Source organism: Sebastes fasciatus, chromosome 6 (assembly GCF_043250625.1).
Source record: "Sebastes fasciatus isolate fSebFas1 chromosome 6, fSebFas1.pri, whole genome shotgun sequence".
Classification (NCBI taxonomy): Eukaryota; Metazoa; Chordata; class Actinopteri; order Perciformes; family Sebastidae; genus Sebastes; species Sebastes fasciatus.
This window is the reverse complement of record NC_133800.1, coordinates 10,138,493-10,154,144: the sequence shown is the minus strand read 5'-3', so window position 1 is coordinate 10,154,144 and position 15,652 is coordinate 10,138,493. Positions and strand designations below refer to the sequence as shown.

General features: G+C 38.8%; 1 long non-coding RNA gene across 2 annotated transcripts in view; it reads right to left on the bottom strand.

Annotated features, from left to right (window-relative positions):
* Positions 1-870: 870 nt before the first annotated feature.
* The window catches only part of LOC141768996 (uncharacterized), a 37,302-nt gene continuing 22,520 nt past the window's right edge, over positions 871-15,652 (bottom strand). Inside the window, exon 3 of one of the 2 annotated variants that reach the window (XR_012594238.1) lies at positions 871-1,940. This is a non-coding gene — a long non-coding RNA (uncharacterized LOC141768996). Of the gene's footprint in view, positions 1,941-12,001; positions 12,429-15,652 lie in introns of those variants that run through there. The other variant, XR_012594237.1, reaches the window with a different exon arrangement.

Here is a 15,652-nt window from a genome sequence, read left to right as displayed (position 1 = left end):
CAGAAAGACACCTGAATCTGTCAAAATACACAAAGCTGTCTATAACCCAGGATCAATTTCACCTCCTGACATTTGGATTTTACAGGCGCCTATTGGCTGCTAAGAGATAAGCAGTGGCACTTTGTTGGTTAGGAAGACAGAGTGTGTGTGTGAGCAGAATCAAATTATGTCTGGAACACAAGTGCAAAAGAGCAAGCCATTGGAAAGGGAAAGGGCATACTTCCCCAAACACAAGTCGATATCATTCCTATTGTGCACTGGGCTCATTAAAACCTCCAAACCGAAGAAGCAGTAAAGATCAGAAATGCTGCACACTTATTATTTTTTTAAAAATCAAACCGCCTTCTTCATCGTAGTCTTCCTCTGTTCTCTCTGAGTTTTTGAAATAGGTCAGTTTACAGCGATAAGACGACAGCTTCTTTCATTTACAGGACACATATGGACTGGGATTCACACCACCCCAGTGCATGCTCAGAATTTTTATCAGGTACTCCTGTCAGCCACCCCCCCCCCCCTTCATTCATCCTCAGGTCAACACGAATCCATCACAGCACATCATCCTCCTGCCGCCGCCTCCACACTCCGCCATCATATCATTGTCCTATTACAATCCATTGTTTGAGGAGCGCACAGGAAGATCAATGTCCGATTATAGCAAACACACAAAGTATGGCATTGTGATGTGAAAGCCTGTCAGCTTTATATAAGCTGACAGTGAGAATAAAATATATAGGCTACATCTGCTAACCACAGGTCAGGGAGTCCACAGAGCCTTTAATTACACTACAAAGTCTTTAAAAATGCACTCGGGTAAATGGAACGCAAACTTGGATCAATAGCGTGTCTGAATCAACAGCCTTGTGGGTTTGTCTTGTCAGCTTGATTAGATTCAGCAGAAAGTGGGTTGATGAGTAAACATGACAGCATCAATATTGCATGAGACTGAACATCCAACGATTTCTTTCTTTAATGTCTGTAAGAGATCTGGGTCGAATCCTCTTAATACTCAGCCATGAAAATGTGCGTTTTTAATGGATTAAACTGCCACATTGGAAATGAACATGGAACATAGAAGTGCCAGAAGCAAGAAATAGTAATAAAGGAAAGTTAACCACAAAGTTTCCCAGTGAAAAGTCATATTTGCTGATAGCACAATTCGAACATATATAAAAAAAAAAAAAAAAAAACACCAATCTTTAACAAAATCCTGCAAAAGAAATGAGTCTTCACTCCTCAACCTGATAATTCCAGATCCCATAAGAAGTAAGTGGAAAGACTCTACCTTGTTTATATGGAGCCGGGGCACTTCAGTGGCATTGTCAGCGCTGTAGCTGCAGGGTGCTTGTGTTTCCCCAGTGAACTGAAGCAGATGTCAGCAGAGACACCTGCTCTGGCTCAGCCTCCTCCTCCGCTGCCTGCCGGCCCGGGTGTCGGGGGTCGCTGCCCTGCCCCAAAATACACCCATTGCTCAGCCCCCTGGCATGCTATTGTCTTAAGCACAGCCGCGGATTTATGAACTCATTAAGACATTTTTGCACATTTCCTAACAGTTGCATGACCGTTAAATGTTGTAAATGAAGCGTATGATAGCTGTTAACTATACGCAAAGAGGGCGTCATAAGTGTCATTACTGGTGCAAAAATAGGAGCATGATCGCTTTGATGAAAAGACCTAAATTAGTGATAAGCATGAAAAAAATTCTAAGGAGCTTACAGTCTCTTACCAAGGGACTAGGTCCGGGTTAGGGCTGGGTGGGGGGTGCAGGCGTGTGGTAGTGGCTGGCCATCTGTCTGGGATGTTTCATGGTGGGCTTGCATCAGCATCCATATGATTGATTGACAGTTGGGTAATCCAGTCTCTGCTGTTCTAAACGGGAGTCAGGGTGGCGCTGGGCAAGGACTCTCGGTGAGGAAGGATATCGAATCACGCAGCCTTCACAACTGCAAAAAAAAAAAAAAAGTCAAATGTTGTGTAACTTGGCAGTGAGGGCTGGGCAGAGATCTTAGGCCATAGGTTGCAGCTTTAATCAAGCTCTGCTCAGCAAAGACACAAGGAACAGTGACCTACATTTGTCCTCATCTGAATGACAGCTGTCCCCAGTGTCTTTGCTGCAGAGTAGTAGTATGTGCTCATTCTTTAGTGATTACTACCGCACGCCACACGGCTCAGGCATTCACAGCTTTTACAGCAGCAGGAGAGTTCTGTGATCTGTGTAATTACACATAAAATGTAATGCTGCTGCAATGTGCCTGGATGATCATACTGCACACATGCAGACATGATACCGTAACAACATCCTTACACAATGAAGATGCTCTTATATGGACTATGATTTCAGATGAGACTTGACAGAAAGTAGATCCAACCTCTTATTTCCCTTTTGCAAGACTGTAGAAAATGGCCCCCGGACCACCCATGGGGCCCAAAGGTTCCAGGTTAGTTTGAGTGAAATGTCTTTGATTAACAGTAGTTTGGAAAAAAAAAAAAAAACTGACTTACCTTAAGGTAAGATTATTTGTTTAAAATTGACAAAAATGTGCTCTTTTTGCTCAACATGGCTTGTTAATAGTGCAAGCATCTAAAGCTGAAACCATTAATCGATGAATAAATTAGTCTAATTGACCGAAAATGTATTCTATTTTGATGTGGGGATTTGTTGGTCTTTGGGTTTTGGGTTTTGACGACTTGGGCTTTGGGGATTTGTGATGGGCATTTTTTTTTTTTTTTTACTATTTACCGACAATTTATAAACAAAATTAAAAAAATATATTATTATTAATCGTTACAGCCATATATGCATAACTAAAGCATATTATAAACTAAAATGATGCAACATCTGCATTACCTAATGTTGAAGCCTATCTTGTAGAACCCTAAAATCTAACCTAGCTTAAAGGCCTTAATTATTTCAGTTTATACTATGCTTACAATGTGTATTTTACTAAATGTGTGCTTAATCAAGTTAACACAAACTTATCACTAATTACTAACTAATGCACAAAGGAATGGGAGAAACAGAGGGATCCCTACGGGGTTAATCCAGACCTACTGTTTTGAACTGACCTGAACTTTTAACAAGGTTTAGCCAGTGGGCAATCTCCCGGTCTGAAAAGTTGAAGCCAATGCATAAGTGCGTTAAACCTGCATTCTTTCTAACAGTCAGCAGGGGGCGACTCCTCTGGTTGCAAAAAGAAGTCTGGTTGTATAGAAGTCTATGAGAAAATGACCCTACTTCTCACTTGATTTATTACCTCAGTGAACATGGTAAATATGAGTTTATGATCTCAATCACTAGTTTCAAGTCTTCTTCAATACAGTATGATGTTCATTTAGTAAGTTATGGTCCCATTTAGAGTCAAATAGACCATAAAGCAGGGGATGCTTTAGGACGTGGCTAATTAGTGATTGAAAGGTCGCTGCCACGGTGTTGTCCGGTCTGGGAGTTGTCTGTTGTTTCGTCTTAGAACTTTAACCCTTTCACAGTGTGTTTTCAGTTCATGAAAGTTAATTGTAACATTTGGTCACCTAAAAATGTTTTATTCAGAGGTCGGTTGCACCCTCTGGTGTCACCAAGATGGCAACGGCCTAAATGCGGAACTCAAGGCTTCAAAACCGTAGTCCACAAACCAGTGGGTGGCGTCACGGTGACTACGTCCACTTCTTACAGTCTGTGGGTTTAGCAGGATGGTATCGAGAGTCCATTAGTCCATGGACTACATCGCTGAACTGGTGAACCAGTTCAACACCACCTAATGGGATTACTGACAGCTATCACAGCTAACTCAGATACATTAATTGACTGGGTTTTATATGTGTTTATATTTTTCAAACATTTTTGTTGTTGTTGTTTTAAATCATTAAAAAATTTATTAAATTAGAAACTAAATGCACCGTCTATCCTATCCTATAACAATTGATTTACCCTTATTTGTCCTTGAGCAAAGGGAGTCTCTTATGTCATTAAAAAAAAACATTTTAAAAGCTTCTTTTAAAACTACAAAGGGAATAAGTAGAGTGAGTAACAAAGTTAGAAAATCACAAAGTTGTAAGACAATACGTCTGACTTTGACTTTGATTCGGTTGAGCTTCTGTTGTCTTTTACCTCGCTGAAACTCTGCTTTTTTTTTTTCTCTGATGTGACAAATGACAAATTGTTCATTCATCTCCACAGTCATTACAACAGAAATCTGGCAGTGCTAAAGGCCCGGCTGATCTGTGGGCGTACTGGTAAGGAGATCGCATCTATCACATTACACACCTGTGCTGTTGTTCTTCACCATAAAGGCAAGGTCACATTTCACGCTGGAGCGCCCACACACACACACACACACACACACACACACACGCGTGTACAAACAGCCAGCTTCAAGTCACTGGTATTTTAAGACTCTTTCTGTACCCAACACATTGCAGGAGGCCATGGGCAGAAATAAGCTGCAGAGGTGCAGATGGTTTAAACTTAATCCTTCAACAAATACTTGGTTTAACCAGTTTAACCTGAGCAATCAATAACGCATGCCAAGACTTCACCACATATGAGGTACACTGTACACATTAAGATTTTCACTATCCAATGCCATTTGCTTGGATTGTAGATTCACTTGAATTATTAATTGATTTACCAAAATAGAAAGGAATAGAAAACAGCAGATAGTGTTACATCCCTCTTAATGTACAAATGCTGCACGATATTGGAAAAAAACTGAAATTATTTTTCTGCTAAATACATTTTGATATGAGAAAATACACCCCACCCCTTTGTTAGCTACACTTTAAAGTTAAATGCTTCAATCTGATGCACTTCAAGAGCAAAATAAGCAACAATAATGGCTAAATAAACAATTTTATGCTCTTAATTTAATCATAAACACATTGGTTGTATAGATAATATATGTATATCTCCAAAAAGTGAAGCCAAAACATCTCGATCGCCGGCTGGTGGCTCGATGTTAGTTTAGGAAGCGCCTGATTTGATATGCAGCAGTTTCTATGAGCAGAACGCACATTTTAAACATCAATATCTCACCTCAACGATCATGTTCATTTAATTGTGGGAAGCCAAAATTGTGTTCGGGATTAATATTCGATTAATTGTGCAGCACAAGCTGGATGTATGCTAATCTCTATAAACATTCAAGCATTCATAAGCAGAATCTAGGCAACGGGACAAGATTTTGGTATCGGAAGCGTTCTGGTTTCCGTTTGACTAATCGTGTTTGAGCAGGCTTTGGTTGAATGCAGGTAAACAGTCCGTGTGGAGAGACAAAGAGGCGGAACGTATTGGCCCGAAATGCAATCTGGGAACCCATCGGCTATTGTTTGATGAAGATCTAGCTTTTTATTATCTTAAAATTAACTGGTTACATTTGAAACAATTCAGTTGCACTCTTGTGTCTCAAGTTGCTAATCAGACTGTAAACAATAACCTAGTTTCATTTGTCAAAGTCTTTTTATACCATTTTGTTTTAAAATTGTAGATGTTGGCAATGAATCAAAGGTTTGCAGCCAGGCTACAATGCTGCCCTTTGTTGAAATATTCATAGTTGCTCCACTAACTTTTTGACCCCAGCATTACACCTCAGCTAAACACGGTTAATGTTAGCAACAGATGGTGGTTTTGGTTATTAGTACAATCTACTACAGTAGTAACTAGTCCCATCTTGTGCCTCAAATCAACATTAATGTTTTAGCCATGCTAGTGGTGTGGCCAAGCCGTTCTGTCAGTCTGTTGGTCAAATATTATTAGACTAACACACCAAGCTACAGGATTAATGTGGCATAAACATTATATCTCTTAAACATCAGCATGTTATTATTTTTGCAGACATTAATATTTGATGTGCCTAAGTACAGCCTCACAGAGCCACTAGCTTGGCTGTAGACACTTATGTCTTAGCTCAATATTCTACAAGGCCACCGTCTTTCCTTAACTATAGCCAAGTGCTCTGAGCACATAACAATAAGAAATTCATCATGCTTTGGTTGGCAGGAAAGGAGTAGTCTTGTATAGCCAGAGTCAAAAGGTCTGGCTCCACACATTATCATTCTGGCAAAGGGGGGAAATAATTTGGCTTGTTTGTATTTCTTCAAAACAATAACAATACATTCAGTGAGTCAGACTAATACTGTAGTAAAACAAATGGCATACATTGACAGTGAACTTTTCTTTTTTATTATAAATTCAATATGGTGTTAAAAACATAATGTGGGTGGCATTACATACAAAACATATTTGCTTAGACATATTAGTGGTAAATTAGGGCTGTCAAAGTTAACGTGATAATAACGTGTTAACGCAAATGACTTTTAACGCCACTAATTTCTTTAACGCAACTTGAGATTTTTAAGTTGTAGCGGGCTCAGTTTTAAAGGAAGAGTGCAGATATATGGCATCATAAGAAACTACAAAACCTAAAGAATCCATCGGTACCAACTATGTCATACTAGCTTGTTGGGAAGGAGGTTGAATAATGTTCAAAACTCACACTAAATTTTGGCTAGAAAAAACTGTCATGGCCATTTTCAAAGGGCTCCCTTGACCTCTGACCTCAAGATGTGTGAATGAAAATGGGTTCTATGGGTACCCACGAGTCTCCCCTTTACAGACATTCCCACTTTATGATAATCCCATGCAGTTTGGGGCAAGTCATAGTCAAGTCAGCACACTGACACACTGACAGCTGTTGTTGCCTGTTTGGCTGCAGTTTGCCATGTTATGATTTGAGCATATTTTTTATGTTAAACTAAGTACCTGTGAGGGTTTCTGGACAATATTTGTTGTTGTTTTGCCAAACATCATGTTGCCAAATGATTTCTAATATTAAATATATACATACATTTGCATAAAGCAGCATATTTGCTCACTCCCATGTTAAATACTTGACAAATCTCCATTTGGAGCTGAAGTAGGCGAGATTGGAGCAAATATGATTAAAAAAAAGTTATTTTTATAAAACGGTCGCTATATCGTGACAGTAGTAATGAAACAGGTAACCTGAAAAAAATCATGTGCCTCCGTGTCCTCCGATGCTCCTAAGGGCATCTGCAAGATTTCACTTACCGGAGGAAAACAAGCAGTAAGAGCTGATCTGAGGTCCGCTGTCCAGCTGCCGTCTATGAGAGCCGGCTTTCAATCACTCGCAAAGTCCGACCAAACGGTCAAACTAGGCCGCGCTGATCAAATATGAATCAATATTATGTTATGTTAATGCCTATTTCTCGCCTCAAATGTTTTCAGAATCATCTTGTAGTGCAGTTTAGCTGTAAAATGAGAAAGTTTGTGACGCCGCCGCCATTGTGAAATCTGGTGAAGGAACGCCAAGTTCCGGTCACATGACCGGAGCACAGCCAATAGGAACGCTCTCTCAATGAAATAACCTGTGATTGGTCAAAGTCTCCCGTCACGGGCTAGATTTTTTAAAGCCTGAAAACAGAGCCATGATGAGGTGCAGAAGTCTAGTTATCTCTCAGAACACTTGAATTACAATATGCTGAAAGGTTATTATGGAATGTTTGCCCAATGATGCCAAAAATATACTGCCTACTGCCACTTTAAGGTAAATTTTGAACAGATAAAAAAATGTGGGATTAATTTGTGATTAATCACAATTAAATAAAAACTGCAAAAATTTAAAAAAATGTAATCGATTGACAGCCCTATTGTAAATTAATGTAATTTTGGGGAGACGTGTTTGATTTGAGTATCGTATAGATTACAGTGTCAAAATGCAAAAAAAAAGGTGCACTAATGGTTGTGTCAGTAACATTCAAGCAGGAAAAATGCACAAAGCCATATTCAATGTTAGTGGCTTTACGGAGCAATGCTTACGTAAACAGATCCCTTTCAAGAGCTTACAAACTCTTTTGGAATGTCTTAACCAATCGGACTTTTCTACAGACGTCCTATGTAGAAGAACACAACCATCCAACATGTGTCATCCTACCAACAGTAGACTACTGTATACACATGTGGTTGTGGTGGCGTAAATGATGTGTCCAACACCATGACGGGGATTAGACAGAGAAAAACATACTGTATGTCATATGCTGAATACTGCATGGCGCCCTCTCTGTCAAACTGTTCCAGTGGTTTTCCGCTGACTTCTGTTTATATATTTGCCTAATTGAATGAAACCACTTATGGCATAAGTTCCTCAACAAGCAAATGGTTTTAAGCTCAGTTTTTATTATGATATTGGTTTTGCACCTGCCACACAAGGACACTGTTCCCTCCAGGAGGGGGCTTTTGTGTCTTTTCTATTTGGGTCTGCTTTTGTGACTTTTCTCTTCCATCTTGAAGTTGTCAGATAACTGTGACATTGCTTTTAATGGGACGGAAAAGAGGTGATTTGATCGATCATGACTGATGCCACTGAGTGAAAATGTATTCCTCCCATTTCCATCTGCACCGCACATGCACCGCACGCCTCTGGCAATAAAATGCTGTGTGCCTTTGAGCATATGCACCATTAGTTCACATAAATAAAGCCCTCTAAGCCAAACCCTGTAAAGAGGTATGTACAAGATTACATTTTTAAAACCCAAATGTGGGATTTTCAGTAATATTCACTGGCAGTTGTAAGATATTATTATTAGTAGTAATAAATAATATTATTATTTATAGAGCACTTTTCAAGCCATAAGCACAAAGTGCTTTCCAAGGTGAGGGAATTCAAAACATAAGTAATATTAGGGACAATTGCAAGAGGTAAATAATGAAATATATGCATATACTGTATCCTTAAATGCCATCCACTATGTGGCAAATGTCTAAGACCCAGCAGGCTTTGCTGCTCAACCTTATAGGACTATAGGTCATTGGTGTCCTCAACCCAAACCATGGATGTATTGTAGAACTGGATACCGGACCCAGAGATGGTGCCTATTCAGTCCAATGAGAATTGCTCGCCTTGTGCATACACCAAAAAAAGTCTCTAGCTCGCGGGTTACTTCCGGCCCACTGAATATGTGCAGTAGTGTTAATCACATCATACCTCTGGTCCAGCTGGTCCATGTGAACGAGCAAACTGCATTCTGGATCTGGCGACTGCGACACTGACACTATAGACTGATGTTAAAGGATAACTTGGTTATTTTTCAACCTGGAGTGACTAATGGGGACAACAATTTTTGAAATGGGTCCATTATTGAGGGAGTACAGTCAGTTTACGTTCAGTAAAAGTGTTTGTTTTTGCCACTGACAGGCTTGGATTGTTATTATAAGTGTCTGACAACATTATAGACAGGACCCTACAGAGAAATAAAAGCTTTTGCTTACCTTTTTTTCTTACCTCTTACCTTTCGCTTTCTGTTTGTTATTGTGTCATGTTTGCCATAACGTGTCATAATATCAAATGCTAGTTCAGGCTTGACAAACTTCAGTCATCAGTGCCAAAGGATGAGACACTGCTGGCACACGCAGATCACATAAAGTATCACATATAAGTTAAATGACTTACTAAATTAAAATACTCTGAAGAAAATTGTGACTGGGGGAATTTATGAAAAATTGTCTACAGTGTCATATCAGTAAATCAAGAAATTCTGAAATTTTTTTGGAGCAAAGGTTAACAAGTGACCAATAAATGAGACGCAAAACCACAAAATCTAAATACATTGATTGTGAAAAAGAAGACTCGCCTTTGTGTCAGTTATTCAGTTTTCCTTAACTTTTGCACATCCGTACAGTAGTTGCTTTAACCTCACAAGCATCCTCGTTTCCGAGACACAACACAAACGTGTGTAGAGTGCTTGTTCACAGCAATGACGTCATTTAGAAAACGATTGACTTTCTGGGCTTTGGAAAAGTTTCACAAAGATCAAACCCCCATGGTGTAAAATTATACAATAAAAAGATCAATAATTGACCATGGTTATAGCTGGAGGTGTCCTGTCAAAAGTTTTACAGACAGCTATTTTACAATGTTGGTCTGTGTGGAAAATGCATTTTAGGCCGCAGGGGATTATTTGTTGCAATACTGCGAGTGGCCACCGGAAAAACAATTGGAGGCAAGGCTGAGCAGTGGCGCCGTATCCAGTTATATAACACATTCATAACCCAAACTGGCCAAGCAGATGGTCATTTGTTAAAAAAAAAATGACCCACCACACATCTGCCAGAGAAAGAGATCTTGTCATGCAAGAGGTGTGCTGTTCACTTTATGAGCCTGTTTAAAATGCTGAGAGGACAGACACTCATTTAGTTTGAATTTATTCAGTTTTTTCTCAGTTGTTATTAAAGCAAGGTCAAAATGTCAGTCACATCCCTCACAAATATTATATGTTGAGTTATTTATTGTTAGTTGTTATGGTTATGAATGTTAACAGTTTTAAAAGGTAGGTTTGTACTAGTATTACTATTTTAAATATTGTATTTTACTTTGATCTATGCAATTTTGTGTTTCTAAAGCATTTTGTCATTTGTTTTGGAAAAATGCTGCGTATGGCCTAATGTGTGAACATTTGCATACATCTATGTATTTTTGGTCTTGGGCGTTTTTTCATGGTGTCAGCTACGTCACTTGGTTCCAATTACAGGAAAATGTACTACAGCGTAAAATAAAAAATGAGTAGGAACAAATAGGTATGTTTATGCATAGCTGCTGTTTAATGAAAATTAAAAAAAGGTTTGCTGACAAACAACAGCTGTTGCAACTACTTGTAAACCTTCAGACAGACACTTGTAGACAAAGAGGATCATGATGGGGAGGGTGAGAGGGTGAAAGTATTCATAAATTAATTTGAAAAGACAGAAATGATTTGATATGATTTTTTTATAGTACATATTTATAAAAAGGTACACTGCATATTGTGTGGCAGGTGGACAAACAAGTTAATTTCCAACCCTGACTTTAACAATATAGCCTACACCTTTACATAGTTAACAGTGTTAAACAACGTAAAGTTTAAAGTCAGTTGGAATATGATGGGTGGTGTTGACGAAAGGGTACTAAGAGTTCATCTTTAACGCGGTGTGCATCCGTCAGACAGCTGGGAACCACTGTGTTTTACTGTAATATTCTGTCTTGACAGTCTGTGGCTGTGCTATAGAGTCTGACATGCTACAGAATAACACTGTTTCATTAATAAAACACAGAACAGCTTGATTATAACAAATTACAACATGCTGCACATTATTTCAATTACATTTTAAATAATTGTACATTTTACAGTGAGAATGAAAATCTCAGTTTTGTGTTCAGATATAGGACTATTCAGATGTGTATCAGCTGGCACCAGAATACATCTCATATGCATCACACTGTATGCGGGAAACTGCAACCACAGCTAATCATAAACAATACACCTCTTTACTGAGGACTTTGTCTAACTTGTTTGACGTACACAAATCAGCCAAGGGGTTTTCCATGCAGCACTCAACAACTAGCTGGTCCTTTGATGTAGTCTAGAGTGCATTTGCATTAAACTACAGAGGCTACCTGTGAATATGACTTGTGTGATTGGATCCAAATGCGTCCTCAATGTGTGAATTCACACCTGTAATTTACACTATATGGATGCCAAGTGTGAACAAGGCCGTGGTATATCAATACCATGTGTGAGAACACTTATATAAAACTTCAAAGAAGCTACATAAAGCAACTTTTAAAGCATTTTACAATCACTTTCCTACGGTTCAGGTTATAGGGACTTTAAAGACCAACACCGATGCCAGTATGTCTGGATGTAAACTGCTGATAGCTGACAATTTATGCCAGCATGTACAGCATTTTGTTCAACATTAAAAAAGGAATATGGTTTAGTACAACTTGGGTGTTATGTTGGTAGCCCTGGTCATCAGCTCTATGAGTTATAACACTGAATTCACCAAAGTAATTGCTGGTATCTTAAGACTAAAACAATGAGCTGAAAGATGCCAAAAGGCTGGAGGGAACCTATATAGGGTATAGGGACAATGCCCCGCACTGAACCATTTCAAATTGCACAGTGATTTGGCCCATTGTTGATATATAGATTACAGCAGCTTTACAATGGATATTAATAACAGGGTTTGCCCAATGTCAGTAAAGTTATGCTGTCTTTAAAACCTGAGTATCATAATATGGGGAACAATTGAAATATCTCAAGCATAAATCTGAGGTTTCTTTAAATTTACCCCTCCTCTGCAAAGTTAATGTGCTTTATAGCGATCATAAGATTAAACATTAAGGTTGCAGAGTCCAAAGCCAACGCAGCGCTCCTTGCTGCTCTGGCAGTGAAGGTTAGAGGTTGTGGGGTGCAATGAAAACATTAAACTCTCATTTGCTCCTCTTTGTAATGGAGCTATCAGACCTGCTAACAGAAACATTTCAGAACAAACCCACAATGAATGTGATTATTTTTTTTTTTTATTGCCTTCCAGATGAGATGGAATTGTATTTGGGGGGGGGGAAACGATGCCATTCGCTGTCCATTGCCAGATAAGGTGTCTGTGTGGAAAGGAGAATTGAGCAGTGACAGATGCTCACAGGAGAGTATCATTTCAGAAACTCATTAAAATGAATGAGGAACACTAGATAGGGTCAAATGTTTGTTTTTTTATCAATATTCAATGGGAATTTGATTGAACGTGCTCAGAGAACGAGAGGTCCAAATGAAAATTATTGACATTTTGTGTCTTTGATAGACACCTCACTGCTGGCTTCGCTGACACTAGAAATGTCATTTTACTTACTTACAGTCAGATATTAAGCCCTTTGTTGCTTATTCTTACAATAAAACTTAATCATGGTTCACTGAAAAACGAGGATCTATAAAAGTTGTTCTATTTCTCAGCACTCCTTAGGACGAAGGGGGCTGGAGAAAAAAATGAATGATGGTGATTAATAAAAAAAATGTGCTCCTTTGTCCATCCCTGTCAGGTTGTACATTTTGCATCATTGACCCGTTAGACCACACAGCTTCGACAACTCATGTCCTCGTGAGATTAATAGCTAGTTTCAATCTCTCCAATGAAATACGTCTGCTGCTCAGTGATCCTGAATGAGAGACACCTAAGCTAATTACACCATTAGACCACCTATACTTTGAATATAAAGTCTCTGCTGTCACTCACACTCCATGATGGGGTTTGGCATTTACCCCTTAATGTGCATATTAAATCCTGACGTTCGCCTCCTCAGATTTACTCTGAAGCTATACATAGCAAATATAGCAACATACTGTAGCTAGAATTCAACATGCTGTACATACAGTACTCAAACGAGAACCTATACCTGAAAAGGATTGTTGTGATGTGGGGTGTTAAGCCATTCATTAACATTGCAAATTAATTTGAATATGGTCTAAATATAGTAAGATTTTTTTTCTTTCAAATTCAGGTTACTGGGACACAGGAAACTGTCTCGTCTTTAGCTGTAGTCCCTCGGGGTTTGTATTCTCAGCATCAAAGCGCTGAAAGTTGGAGCTACAGAAGAATAAGCACAGTTTTCTTAAACACACGCTTGGTTTTGTCAAGCTTACAGTACTAGCCAGCAGGCAAATTTAGTAAGTAGCCATTAGGCCTGCTAATGATATATTCAAAAAGATATGTTAAAGCTTGGTTAGAGTAAAACAATGGAAGCAAAACACACACAAAAAATAACCTTTTGCTTTAACACAGATATTTAAAGGTCCCATATTATAAAAAAGTGAGATTTTCATGTTTTTTTATTATAAAGCAGGCTTAAGTCCTATATAAATACTGTGAAAGTATCAAAACACTCAATCCACCGAGAAATACACACAGCCCGTATTCAGGAATGAATACTGTCAAGATTTCTGCCCATTTGTGATGTCACGAATATACAATATTTAGACCCTTTTCACAGACTTAAACGTTAACATTACTAAATGTGTTCCAGTTTATTCCTGGTTGCAGTGTATGTGAATGTCATCAACTGACAGGAAGTACACATGGACCCAAGCTGTTGCCTAGCAATGCAATCATGTTGCAATTCCGTCAAAATGCGCTAAAATGGAGCGTTTCAGACAGAGGGTAAATACAGGCATATTCAGGCTGACAGTATGAGGAAAATAATGTGTTTTTTGAACATTACAGCATGTAAACATGTTCTATTAGAAATATAAAATACAAGTATGAACCTGAAAATGAGCATAATATGGGATCTTTAAGGATAGGTTAGGATTTCTTTCAAGTCTATCTTAATGCAATATTCACATGCCATATATACAGTACATTGAGAGAATTATTGATCATACCTCCCCTCAATACTGCCTGTGGAGCACTCCCTACTTGATACTACTACACAGTTTTTGTTTTGTGCAGATAAGTTATCTTCCAAATTCAGTAGTTTCATGACAAAATTCCCTATTTGTGCTTAGGTTTTCTCTGCTGACACATGGGGAAGGGACAGGTTCGTTTGCAAGGACACAACACCTGCAACCGACACAAGCAGCTCGGCTCTTGGGATGGCAATGTCTGTCGGTTGTTCAGTTAGTCTACTACTTTTACAACTCATAATACCAAAATAAAAGTCACTGTTTCAAGATAAAAGTCTCTGAGTATGAAGAATTCACAACAAATATAAAATACCCTTTATTCTCTAACATTCCCGATCCGCACATACATTTATGTGGTGCATCAAATTCTTTATCACTGAGGTGGGTGCTCCTGAACTTATAAAAGAAAAGTGTTATATGTCCCTCTCGACAGATGTACAGTAGTTTAAGACGTTTTATTGTACTACGACAATTGGATTACCCTGTGAGATTAGATTTTGTGAATAAAACACAAAGGCCTCACAGGCAGACCTCCAGCAAAGTCACCATCAAAACACCGAAAAACAAAAGTGTCATTGTCATGGAGATGGTGTAAGACTGGGGAATTAGGTCAAACTTTTGAAATGATGAATCCATGTGGGCTTCTTTTCCTGTATTCAGTCTTTCAACAGGTAATTTGATGCTCAAACTTCTCACCGTTTGGTCAAAGTTGCCTGTTACACTCGCCTCAGCAGCTCTGCTGGAATTCATCTCTTAGATGGTGTGATTGATGTCTGATGAATGCATAGTCTGACTCACACACAGTAGACATGTCCAACCACAGCTCATATTTCAAAATCATTCATGCTTTTTTCCAACAGAGACCACTGAAACTGTCCTTCGTAAAGACAGATTGACTATTGGCCTTCGCCTAAAAATACATTTCCATGTCAGGAATTTGTACAAAGTGACACATTTCTCCCTGAAGTTCAACCAATAGAATTTATGTCTTCCGGCTTTTACCAGCGTTGATGTTACACCAAGCTGCAACATGCTCTGATTTTCTTTATTTTAATATTACAAAATGTTTAACTGTTTCAAACTAGAGTACGGTCTAGACCTGCTCTATATGAAAAGCGTGTTTGAGATGACTTCTGTTATGATTTGACGCTCTATTAGGACGCTGTACAAGGATGAATTGTGTAAACTTAGAAGAGAGTCAGCATTACCACAGAGCAGCCCGGTCTCCTAAAAATTACGTTCCCACACAACTAAACTTAATTGTGAATTACGTTTCAAGAGAAAAGTATTTTGTCGCGGATTACGTTTGTTTTTGACGTACCACAAATAAATTTGTAATAATAGTCTGCGGAAGTTCGCATAGGGAGGACATCGAGGCTGGTGGACGGGTCCAACCAACAAAGACTTTCACCCAGAAGTTCATGTCCCAGTG